The sequence below is a fragment of the Chrysochloris asiatica genome, unplaced genomic scaffold, assembly GCF_000296735.1.
Source record: "Chrysochloris asiatica unplaced genomic scaffold, ChrAsi1.0 scaffold00093, whole genome shotgun sequence".
Taxonomy (NCBI): domain Eukaryota; kingdom Metazoa; phylum Chordata; class Mammalia; order Afrosoricida; family Chrysochloridae; genus Chrysochloris; species Chrysochloris asiatica.
In genome coordinates, this window is record NW_006408611.1 from 4,700,001 (window position 1) to 4,713,342 (window position 13,342).

Below are 13,342 nucleotides of genomic sequence, written 5' to 3' on the forward strand. Positions count from 1 at the left end.
TGAGTCTTCCTCCAATCCTGATGCCACATTTTTCTTCATAGAACCCAGCTTCTCGCATTATTTGCTCAGCATACAAGTTGAATAAGTATGATGAAAGAATATAACCCTGTCTCAAACCTTTCCTAATTTTAAACCATTCAGTGTTCCCATGTTCTGTTCAAACAATTGCCTCTTGGTCCATGTACATACTTTATTGCCAATTTAATAACAGACTTATTATACCACTAATATCAATAAATAATATTCTGTACATATTGGATATATGGATTATATATATTGGATATATAGATTAACACCTCTTCTTTCACATAGCTGAAACCTACTTACTTTAACACAAATATAAAGAAATTTTACATAAAGTTAAAACTTAAAAAAAAATAATGTTTACAAGTCCTTCTTGCTATCGACAATAACTAGAATTTAAACTTCAACTATAGCATTTACCTGCATTAGATGATCAATTATTAAAAAATTGATAAATAATATAAAATGAGAAGTTATAGGTTAGTCCCTTACATGATATTTAGTTGCACTCAGAATGCCTTAATATTCCCAGTCTCCATTTGAACTGGATTTCTGCCTTTCGATCTTTCACATCTCTAGTATATCCTATACATTTCCACCATGTTTATCTTACTAAAATGCAGTTTCATTATTCTATCTCCATTCTCAAAGAATTGCATTTGTTATTACCTAAGAATATAAGCCCACCACTTATCTATCTGTTATACTGTGATTGCTTGCATTTTGCTGTGATTCTGGAAGCTATGCCACCAGTATCTGAAATACCAGTAGGGTCACCATGATAGACAGGTTTCAGCTAAGCTTCCATATAAGATAGACTAGGAAGAATTAGAGATGACTTCTGAACATTTTGTCAAGGAAACCCTTAAGAATAACAGTGGGAAACTGCCAGCTGGCAACAGAGAGCACATACTGAAAACATGATGATGAGTACAAGAATACTGCCATTGCCAGAAGAGGAGCCCCGCGGGTTGGAAGTCACTCCAAATATGACTGGAGAAGAACTGCCTCTCACAATAAAGTTCACCATGATAACATGAATGGGATAAAACTTTGGGACCTTCATTTGCTGATGCGGCACAACTCAAAATGAGGAGAAACAGCAATAAATATCCATCAGTAGTCAGAGTATGGAATTTATGAAGTTACGATCTAGGAAAATTGGATGTTGTGAAAAATGAAATGGAACACACATACTAGGTAGTACTGAGCTGAAATGGACTTGGAATGGCCAATTTGAATCAGACAATCACGTGGTACACTATGCCAGGAATGAAAAACTGAAGAGGAATAGCATCAAATTCATCATCAAATAGAACACTTGAAGACCTATCTTGAAGTTCAATGTTGTCTGTGATTACATTATATCCATATACCTACCAGGAAGAGCAGTAAGCTCAATTATTATTCAAATTTAGGCACCAACTACTAAAGCAAGTGATTATGAAATTCAAGAATTGTACCAACTTCTTCAGTATAAAATTGATCCAACTTGGAATCAGGGTGTATTAATGATTACTGATGAATACAAAGATTGGAAACAGGGAGGAAGGATCAGAAATTGGAAAATACAGCCTTAGTGATAGAAACAATGCTGGAGATTAAATGATAGAACTGTGCAAGATCAATGATTTCTTCATTACAAATATCTTTTTTTTTTTTTTACAAATATCTTTTTTTATACAGCATAAGAATTGACTATACACATGGACCTCACCAGGTGGACTACACAGAAATCAAACTGACTACATCTGTGGAAAGAAATGGTGGAAAAAACCTCATATCCCCAGCCATAACAAGGCCAGGGGCAGACTGTAGAACGTAGCATCAATATGCAAGTTCAGGCTGAACCTGAAGAAAATTAAAGCATGTTTACAAGAGCTGAAATATGACCTTGAACATTGTTGTTGTTGTTGTTAGGTGCCATCGAGTTGGTACCGACTCATAGTGACCCTATGTACAACAGAACAAAACATACCTGAATTGAGACATCATCTCAAGAACATATTTGATGCATTAGACACTAAAGACTGAAGACCACAAGAGTTGTGGAATGACCTCAAGAACATCATACAGAGAGCAAACAAAATGTCATTAAGAAGACAAGAAAGAAGGAAAAGGCCAAAATAGATGTCAGAAGAGACTTTGAATCTTGCTCTCCAGTGTAGAGATGCTAAAGCAAATGGAAGAAATGAGGAGGTAAAAGAGCTGAGCAGAAAATTTGAAATGGTGACTCCAGAAGATAAAGTCAAATAAAATGTACAAAGCTCTGGAGTCAGAAAACTAAAAGGAAAGAACACACTCAATATTTCTCAAGCTGAAAGAACTTGCATTTTGAATAATTCTAGGGATAAAAATACTAAATGATGTCAAAAGCAACAAAAGAATATGGAAAGAATGCATAGTCACTGAACCAAAAAGAAATGGTCTACGTTCTGCCATTTCAAGAGGTAGCATATGATCAAGAGCCAATGATACTGAAGGAAGAAATCCAAGATGTACTGAAGGCATTGGCAAATTTCAATGCTCTGGGAATTGATGGGAAAATTGAAGTCTTTCAGGAAACTGATACAGAACTGGATCCTCTCACTCGACTGTGCCAAGAAATCTGGAAGATAGCTACTGTCCAACTGATTGGAAGAGATCCATATTTGTGCCCATTCTAAAGAAAGGCAACCCAGCAGAATTTGGAAATCATCAGACGTTATCGCTAATATTATATGAAAGTAAAATTTTGCTAAAGATAATGAAAAAAAGGTTTCAACACTACATTGAATGAGACCTGTCCAAGGTTAAAGCCAGATTCAGACTAGAATATGGAACAAGGGATATCATTACTAATGTCAGATGGATCTTGGATGAAAGCAGGGGATACAAGAAAGTTGTTTACTTGTGCTTTATTAACTATACAGAGGCTTTCAATTGTATGGATCATAACAAGCTATGGACACCATTGTGGAGAATGAATATTTTGGAACACTTAGTTGTGCTCATGAGGAATTCATACATATACCAAGAGGCAGTTGTTTGAACAGATCAAGTGAACCCTGATTGGTTTAAAATTATGAAGGTTGTGTGCCATGGTTGTATCCTTTCATCATACTTGTTCAATCTGTATTGAGTAAATTATCTGAGAAGCTGGTTTATATGAAGAATGTGGCATCAGGATTGCAGGAAGACTCAGTAACAACAACAAGAAAGAAAAAAGGCTAATTAATTTAGATAATTATTAAAGGCAACCAAAAGCATATATTCTGTTATATGTGCATAATCATTCCAGTTAATCCAGGAGTTGACTCAGATCTTCGGTTCCATGTACTATACTATATTTACTGTGAGAGTCCTGATGTGGCACTGTACGTTAATGCATTAGACTGCAAGGTCGGTTTGATATTCTAGCAGCTCTGTTGATTCATCAACCCAGTGTGGATTTTCCATGCTTCTTCTCAACTCTTGGATTTTCTTTGAATTATTGTTACTGCTTAGAATTCTATCATTTCTTCACCATCTCCACATACTCAGCGTCTAGAAGGTTGTTGCTGTTCTGTACCATTGTGTCAGTTCTGACTCATAGGAACCTTATGTAAAATGAATCAAAACGCTGCACGATTCTGCACCATCCTTACAATTATTGTTAAGTTTGAGTTCATTGCTGCTGCCACTGTGCCAATCCATCTTATTGGGTGTAGGGGTGAGTGGTTCATCTTTTCTGCTGACCCTCCACTTTATCTAGCATGATGTTGTTCTCCAGGGACTGGTCCCTTCTGATAATATGTAGACCAAGTCTAACTTTTCCTAGTGAAGATTTCGGAAGGGGGGTGTTATTAGCCAGCAACCTGGTGTGGTGTGGTCAATTTGAACCACAAAATCAGTTTTTCAAGCTTACCACCTGCTCCTTAGAAACTCTATGCAAGATTGCTATGAGTCATAATCACCTCCACAGCACTTAACAACAACAATTTTTGTCTGTAATTATAGACATAATAGTTTATGATTTCATTTATGTATACCTTTAACATATTTCTAAAAGTCTGTTATAGTTGTTAAGTCTTATCATGTAGGAATTGTGATTGTCACTTCTTTTGGACCTCTTTAGTACAGTCCAGGGGTGAAGACATGACTCATTCTCATAGTCAGGCTAAAATAAATTGCTTGATTCTGCCAATATCACATTTTTTTCTGTCTTTAGTATTTAGAGTTGGTTTTTCTTCTATCTGCTATGATTCTTGTTATTCTATTCTGCATACAGGTGTTTAGTTACAAATTTAATTAGATCTGGTTCAGTGGCTTCACATTTTGGTGTACATACAGATTTTCCTGGGATCATTTTCAAAATACATGGGCTGGTTTCTATTTCTCACAATATAGTCAAATAAATACTCTGAATGGATCTCTATATTAAAACAAATTACAAAAGCCAATGAAGTTTTAAAATAATGATTTTCAATTGTAACTGATCTGAAAAGAAGCTAAGAAATTTGCAGAATGAAAGCAAACACGTGGTATGTAAGTTCAAATTTTGGCTTTTATTTTATGACCCCAACGTTTTATTTTGCCAGTTACGTGAGGTACAGAATGCTAGAAGCTACTGGTCATTATAAAAGGCTAATAAGTAAAACAAAACCAAATCAGGAGCCATCAACTTGGTGACTCCTTGTTTGTTAGACTAGAACTGTGTTCCTCAGGGTTTTCATTAGTTAATTATTTGGAAACAGATCACCAACTCTTTCTTTTAGGGTGTCTCCAGGTAAACTCAAAGCTTCGACAAAGCCTTTGATTATCAGTCAAATGTAGTAACTGTTTGGACTAGCTTAGAAATCCAGAAGGCTAATAGGAGACTCCTAAAAAAATTAATGAAAAATAAACTGTAAAATATGAAGTGGAGTACAAAGTATTTATATTTCTTCACTTAGATGACCTAGGCATTTGGAATAAGGAAAACAATTTCCCTTGTATATGTTTATGATCTATACACATCTTAGTCTGATTTTCTCTAGAAGAGCAAAAGCAGGGAAGCCTATATAGATATATACTTATATAGAGAGGAATTTGCTTTAAGAAGTGCCTCACACAATTGTGGAGTTTGGCAAGTCCTAAATTTGTGTGTCAGGTGACAGACTGAAGACTTCTGTTGGTTGCCATGTTTGCAGGAGCTGGCAAACTCAAAATCTTCAGGTCAGGGGATAGGTTGGGTCCCTCTGCAGGCTTAGTGATGGTTGTAATAGTTGTGTGCCATCGAATAGGTTCTGACTCATAATGACCTTGTATAGAAGTTCCAAGTATGGAAAATCTTTTTGGGAGCAGAAAGCCTCATCTTTCTCCCTTGGAGAGGTTGGTGGGCAAGAACTGCTTACCTTGTGCGCTGTAGTCCTATACTTATTGTACAGAGCCACAGAAAAGTGCAAAATTGAGAAAGAAAGTAAGCTTTGCCAGAGCATTCATTTTTATATACCTGTAAAGAAAGTCCCCTTTCAATTGAGTGACTAGTCATATCTGATGACAGAACAGAGGATGTTTACATAGTATCTGGCAAAACACTGGAAATCATAGCCTCGCAAAGTTGACAGATAACATTAACCATCATAATACATATGACCAGTGTGGTCCAAAAAAGTTCAAGTGGATAAATGTATGTAATTTAAATACAGATTAGCAGTAACTATGGATTACAAATAGAAGCAAACATATTTCTCTTAGAAAAAAACACAATTTCAACAGAACTATTAAACAATTTCAACAGTTTGCAAGGACTGTGAGGCATGAGGCTGAAACAAACAAATGAAAACAACACAAAAGGAAATGAAACCAGTTGTTGTTCAGTAAATTCCAGTAAAAACCCACCTATATTATAGTAGAACTGTGCTCCAAAGGATTTTCAAAGACTAGTTTGTTTTCAGATGTACATAAATAGGCCTATTTGCCAAGGCACGTCTGGGATGTCTTGACTAGGCAACTTTTCAGCTAGCTCCCCAGTCAGTTATTCATATGCACCACCCAGTGTAGACACCAACATCTAAAGCCAGCGATGATGAAACTGAAGAAATTTACAAACTTTTTCAGGATAAAATTCATCAAACTTAAATCAAGATTCATTTATAAATACTGATAATTGGAATGTGAAAGTTGGAAACAAGGAGGAAGGATCAGTAGTTGGAAAACATGACCTTAGTAATAGACATGATGCTGGAGAACGCATGATAGAATTCTGCAAAACCAACTTATGCACTGCAAATACCTTTTTGCAACATTAAAGGCAAATAGATTTGCAAACACTTTTCAACAATAAAATTTACCTCACCTGATGGAATACACAGGAATCAATGCCTACATCTGTGGAAAGAGACAGTGAAAAAGATCGCATCATTAGTCAAAACAAGATCAAGGAAGGACTGTGGAACAGACCATCAATTGTTGATACACAAGTTCATGTTGAAGGTGAAGAAAATTAAAACAAGTCCATGAAAGGCAAAATAATGGCCTTGAATATATCCCACCTGAATTTAGAGATCACCTCAAGAACAGATAAGATACATTAGACACTAAAGAAAGGCCAGAAGAGGTGTGGGATGACACCAAGAACATCATACATGAAGAAAACAAATGTTCATTAACAAAACAGAAAAGAAATAAAACACCAAAATGGATATCAAAAGAGAATGAAATTTGCTAATGAGAATAGAGAAACTTAAGGAAACTGGAAGAAATGAAGTAAAAGAGCCAAGCAGAAAATTTCAAAGGGTAGCTTGAGATGCCAGTGTCAAATATTATAATGAAATGTGCAAATATCCAGAGTTAGAAAACAAAAAAGAAAGAAATGTTCAGCATTTCTCAAGCTGTAAGAATGAAAGAAAAAATACAGCCCTCAATGTACAATTTTGAAGGATTCTAGGGGCAAAATATTGAGTGATGCAGAAAGTATCAAAAGAACATGGAAGGATTACATAGAATCACTGTACCAAAAAGAAATGACTAATGTTCAATCATTTCAAGAGGTGGCATATGAGCAGGAACCAACTGTGTAACCAACTGTACTTTCTACTTCCTTCACTTTGTAATTGTCCTGATCTTAGACTAACATCCTAGATTCCCTATTTTCATTCTTGTAGTTATGTTCTACTCTGAACATAACTTCCATTTCTGAATGGAATTCTAGGTAGTGTTGCCATTATATCAGTCTCTAGATGTTATTTGCTTTTGATGGTTTTCAGTCCAAAGAACTCCCTTTAGTATATTTTGGACAATTGGCTTGGCTTTTACAAAGTCCTTTAATTTCTGTTTGTCCAGAAACGTTCTAATTTTGCCATCATATTTGATAGGCAGATTTGCTGTGTATATGATTCTTGATTGGCAATTTTTCTTCTTTCAGAGTTTTTCCCAAGCTTCTTTCAAGATTCTTTCATTGTTTTTGATTTTGGGAGTTCTTATGATATGTCATGGTGATTTTGGTGTTTGTCCTGCCTGGGGGTTGTTCAGCTTCTTGAATGTTTACCTTATCCTCTTTCATGATGTTAAGGAAACTTCTTTCAGCAGTTCTTGAACTACCTTTCTTTAGTTTTCTTTGTCTCTTTCTGTTCTGGAATTCCAATCACCTGTAGGTTATTCCTTTGTCTTTGTGAGTCACAGGCAGGCTTTTGCAATGGGAATGATTTCTTGTCTCTTAACACATTCACAATTGCTCAAAATTGCAAATACTTTTCTTAAGCAACATAAAAGACTACTATATACATGGACTTCACCATATAGAATGCACATAAATGAAATAAATTCAGTACCTCTGTGGTAAAAGATGGTGAAAAGGCTCCATATCATCAGCCAACGCAAGTTCAGATACCACCTGTGGAACGTAAGGGCAATTGCTCATATACAAGTTCACATTGAAGCTGAAGAAAATTAAAACAAGCCCATGTGAACCAAAATAAGACTTTGAATATATACCGCTTGAATTTAGACATTATCTCAATAACAGATTTGATGCATTAGATACTAATTAATTATCAAAGACCAGAAGAGTTTGTGGATGACATCCAGAACATCATACAAGAAAAAAGCAAAAGGTGATAACAAATACAAGAAGAAAGGTAAGTCAATGGATATCAGAAGATGATTCTAAAACTTGCTCTTGAGTGTAGAAGAGCTCAAGCAATTGGAAAAATGAACAAGTGCAAGAGCTGAACAGAAAATTGCAAAGGGCAGCTTGAAAAGACAAAGTCAAGCATTATAATGAAACGTGCAAAGATCAGGGGTTAGAAAACCAAAAGGGAAGAAAAAGCACAGCATTTCTCAAGCTTAAAGAACTGAAGAAAAAGATTAAAGTTTAAGATTTATGTATTGAAATTTTCCATAGGCAAAATATTGAGTGATGCAGGAAGCGTCAAAAGAAGATTGCTACAGTCACTGTAGCAAAAACAAGTGGTTTATGAGCAAATATTTTAAGAGGTAGCAAGCACTTTGGAAGACATCTACTTGGACAACTGATAGAGGTCCATATTTACACCTATTCTAAAGAGAGGTTGCCTAGTGGAATGTGGATGTCATCAAACAACTTCCATTATATTACATGCAAGTAAAATTTTACTGTTGCAGAAAGTTGCAACAATGCACCTACAGGGAACTGCAAGGTATTCAATCCAAATTCAAAAGAGGAGTGAGGGATATCATTGCTGCTGTCAGATGAATCTTGGCTGAAAGAAGAGCATGCAAGAAAGATGTTTATTTGTGCTTTACTGACTATGGAAAGGCTTTTAACTGTGAGGATCATACTAAACTATAGACAAAATTAAAAAGAATGATATTCTAGAGCAATTACCTGTGCTCATGAAGAACCTGTACATGAAGACCAAGAGGTGGCTTTTTGAGCAGAACAAGGGGATATTGAATATTTATACTCAGAAAATGTGTGCCAGGATTATGTCCTTTCACTATACTTATTTAATCTGTATGCTGAACAAATAATCTACAAAATGGATTATTTGAAAAAGCATGTATCATCATGATTGGTGGAAGGCTCATTAACAACCTGTAATATGCAGATCATACACCTTAGCTTATTGGAAGCAAAGAGGAATTAATATACTTACTGATGGAGATCAAAGATTGCAGCCTTCAGTATGAATTGTACCTCAAAGCAAACAATAATTCTCTCAACTGAAACAATGAATAACATCATGATAATTGGAGCAAAGGTTGAAGTTGTTAAATACTTTATTTTGCTTAGACCCACAGTAAACACTCATGGAAGTAGAAGTCAAAAATCCAAACAATGTACAACATTATGCAAATCAGCTGCAGAAGACCTCTTTAAAGTGTTAAAGGGCAAGGATACAGTTTTGAGGATAGAAGTGCACCTGACTTAAGCCATGGTATTTTCAATTGCCTCATATGTATTTAAATGTTGGACAATGAAAAAGGAAGACTGTAGATGATTCAGTGCATTTTAGTTATGGTGTTGGAGAACAATACTAAAACTACCATGGACTGTCAGAAGAATAAACAAATTTGTCTTGGAAGAAATGCAGCCAGAATACTCCTTAGCATTCAGGATGGTGAGATTTTTCCTCTCATACTTTGGACATGTTCTCAGGAAAGATCCCTGAGGAATGAGATCATGCTCAGTGAAATGGAGGGTCAGTGAAAAAGAGAAAGACTCCTAGTGAATTGGATTGACACAATGGCAAAAAAAAATGGGCTCAGCAATTGTGAGGATGGGGCAAGGCTGGGCAGTGTTTCATTGTGCATAGGGTTACTACAAATTGGAACAGCAGCAAGGTGTCAATGAGGCCAAATGCAATATATAGGAAAAGGTTGTTTCTTGTTATCAATCTCTTTTGAGATATAAGAGGAAATAAGTGAGCTGAGCTTGGAGGGGCTATTACCACCAAACAGAAGAGCTAGAATTGGAATGTGTCCCCTGGACCTAGGGTCCCTGCCCTGTGACGCTCCTAGTCACTGGGGAGACTGATGCCAACACCTAAGGAGAACTCCAAAGAATACAGGGCCTGCTTTTATTGTTGCTGTTGGGTGCCATTGAGTCAGTTCCGAAACTTATAGCTATCTTATGCACAAGAGCATGAAACACTGCCAGGCCCTGCACCATCGTCACAGCCATTATGTTTGAGCCCATTGCTGCTGCCACTGTGCCTACAGATGCTGAAAGGAGACAAAGACTTTTCCCCAGAGTCAACAAAGAGAAAAGCCTCCCCCTAGAGCTGGCACTTTGAATTTGAACTTCCAGCATTCTGACTTGTGCAAATCAATTTCTGATTGTTGAAGCCATCCATTTGTAGCATGTTTCCATTATTGTTCTTGTTAAATGTTGTTGAATCTATTCTGAATCATTAGTGACCCTGTGTTGGTTTTCTGTGGAACGGCTGGTGAATTTGAACCACTGACCTTGCGGTCCAGTGTTTATTCTATAGTACCACATCAGGGTTCCGTTATAGCAGCTTTGAATAAATAAGACACATACTGAAGGCTGTAGTCTTTGATCTTCATCAGTAAGTGCTTCAAGTTCTCTTGCTTTCAATAAGCAAGGATGTATGTCTCAGCTTCATATGACAGGTTAAGGAGTGTTCCTCCAATTCTAATGCTGCATTATTCTTCATATCATCCAGTTCTCAGATTATTTTCTCAGTATACAGATTGAATGAGTATGGTGAAAAATTACAACCCTGCCACATACCTTTCCTGATTTTAAACCATGCATTCCCCCGTTTTTCTGTTGGAATAACTGACTTTTGGCCTATGTCAGGTTCAAACATAACCAAATGACATTCTCATTTTTTTGAAATCTTTTCCATAATTTGTTATGATCCACACAGTCAAATGCCTTTGCACAGTCAATAATATATAAGTAAACATGTTTCCCGTATTCTACAAAAATAGAAAACATTCATTCAGTAGCAAGTGGCTACAAAGAGCCAAGAGTTGTTTCTTTGAAAAAAATGATTCGTCAATAGATATTTATTACCACCAGGACTGGTTTTTAAAGCATTCAATGAAAGACAATTGTCTCATCAGCCAATCAGTTTGTAACAGCATACTCTGATAACCGTGCTCCATGGTTAAGTGCCAACCAATCATGACACACTTCCACCTAGGCAGTTAGGGTGCTGGCCAAAATTCTAGATGAATATTTTCTGCCTTGCTCAGAGAGAGTATGCTTAATAAATATGACTTTCTTATGGGTCTAAAAATTACAGCTTTTAATTTCAGATCCTCAGTTGTAGTTGTTTTTTATCATTGTTACCACATACTTATTGCAAGCTTTCAAAATGCTCAAGGCTGTTCCTCTTTCTCTGAACATCAGAGTTGTCCCTGCTCAGAAAGAGCTTTGTTGCTCATCTGTAAACTTGGAACACAGACCATTTTTCTCTGTTCTGCTAGACCACCAACTACCGGCTAGTTATCACCTGGATACAATATTTATGCAAAAGAAAAGTTAACGTCTGTATTAATACATGATGGTTTGTGGCGCCGAGTCAGTTTCAATTTATAGTGACTATATAGCATTTCTGAGGCTGTTAATTTTTACAGGAGTAGAAAGCCTCATCTTTCTCCCTAGGAGCGACTGGTAGATTAGAACAGTTGACCTTGCAGTTAGCAGCCCACCTTGTAATCCACTATGCTACCAGGGTTCCTTTGTCTTAAACATATCATGTGCAAATTGACCACACTAAATGATAGTATTCCACTAAATCACCCCACCCTCTTTCTCATTCTCAATCTAATGCCAGTGTCCACCCAGATTACCAAAATAAAAATCTGGCTTTTATTTCTATCCTGTCTCTCTCTGCTTTTCCTTAACGGTTAATCACCAACCAAGATTTGCTCATTTTTTTTCTCCTAAAAATTACTCTTAGAGTTTTCAACTTTGACTGCACGTAGAAGTCATTTGAGCAGCATTAAAAATGGACTGATGCTACAATTTTGAGTTTCATTTGAATGACCCGGACATCGGAATATTTCACAGATCTTCAGGAGTTTAGTGTGGAGCACAAGGTAGAAACCAAGCACAGATTCTGTCTGTCTCCTTGTCTCTATTATCACCTCACTTCACACCCTCAAAGTTTCTCACACGGATTATTGAAATGGCCTTCAGTGAGGCTCTGGGTCGCCACTGCTATTTACATCAAATTCATCTTTTACATAGCTACAGAAATCTATAAGGAAAGTAAAAGTGAATATTTTTCTCCTTTTAAAAATATATCTCCGTGATTATGTATCAACAAGAGGACATAAACTCTAAACTCTTTTAACAAGTCCTAAGGCAACTCTCTTTCTCCTGTGTTCTTTCCTAGTCATGGCCTTATTTTTTGTCATTCTGCTTTTTAATTTAGTATCATTGAAATGTTTATTTTTTAGTATATGCACACTTTTCTTTTATCTTCTGTCTTCCATTTTTCTATCTATTCACCTCACTTACCATAGTAGTTATGAGTTGGGCTGATTACTACAAGGTCAGCAGTTCATATCTACCAGCTGCTTTGTGGGAGAAAGATGAGACTTTCTGCTCCTGTAAATAGCTTTGGAAATTCTCAACAGGGTTGCTATGAATCAGGACTGACTATAAGGCACACAACCATGACTATCATCAGTCACCTCACTAAGTACTAACCTAATTAGCCTAATCTACTGATTTATAAGGAGTCCTGGTGTGGCACTGTGGGTTAATGTGTCGGACTGCAAAAGCCCTTTGAACTGCAAGGTTGGTGGTTCAAGCTCACCAGCTGCTTCTCGGAAACCATATACAGTGTCGCTATAGGTCAGAATCAACTCGATGGCACTTAACAACTGATTTATAAGTAAATCAAATATACTCTCTTTTGCTTTTGTTTATGCTCCCAGAACACCCTAAACTTTTCATGCTCATTACGTCTACCATGGATTCATATATCTCTTGTGATTTTGCTATAAGTTCTTTGAGTCATTTCAAAGTTATTTTTAACTTTTGACATTGTTTGGGGCAATGAGAAATAAAACTAGTGCTTTTATTGCATTTTCATATATCCATTAAGTGTATATACATTAATTAGTAATTGAGTTGGGAAAATGAGACAGTAGGCTTAGGAATACAGTAACCACCCAAGCACACACATACACACACACAATTCAACCCATCATGATTCCATGTTCGTTAAAGAATAACTATGCCCCCACTGGGTTTTAAGTGGCTAATTTTAGGAGGAATATCAACAGATCATTCTTACAAGGCATCTATGTTGTTGTTGTTATGTGTCATCGAGTCAGTTCCGACCCTTAGCGACCCTGTATAGTCATCTATAGGTGGACTCAAATTGCCAAGCTTTTGCTCAATAATCAA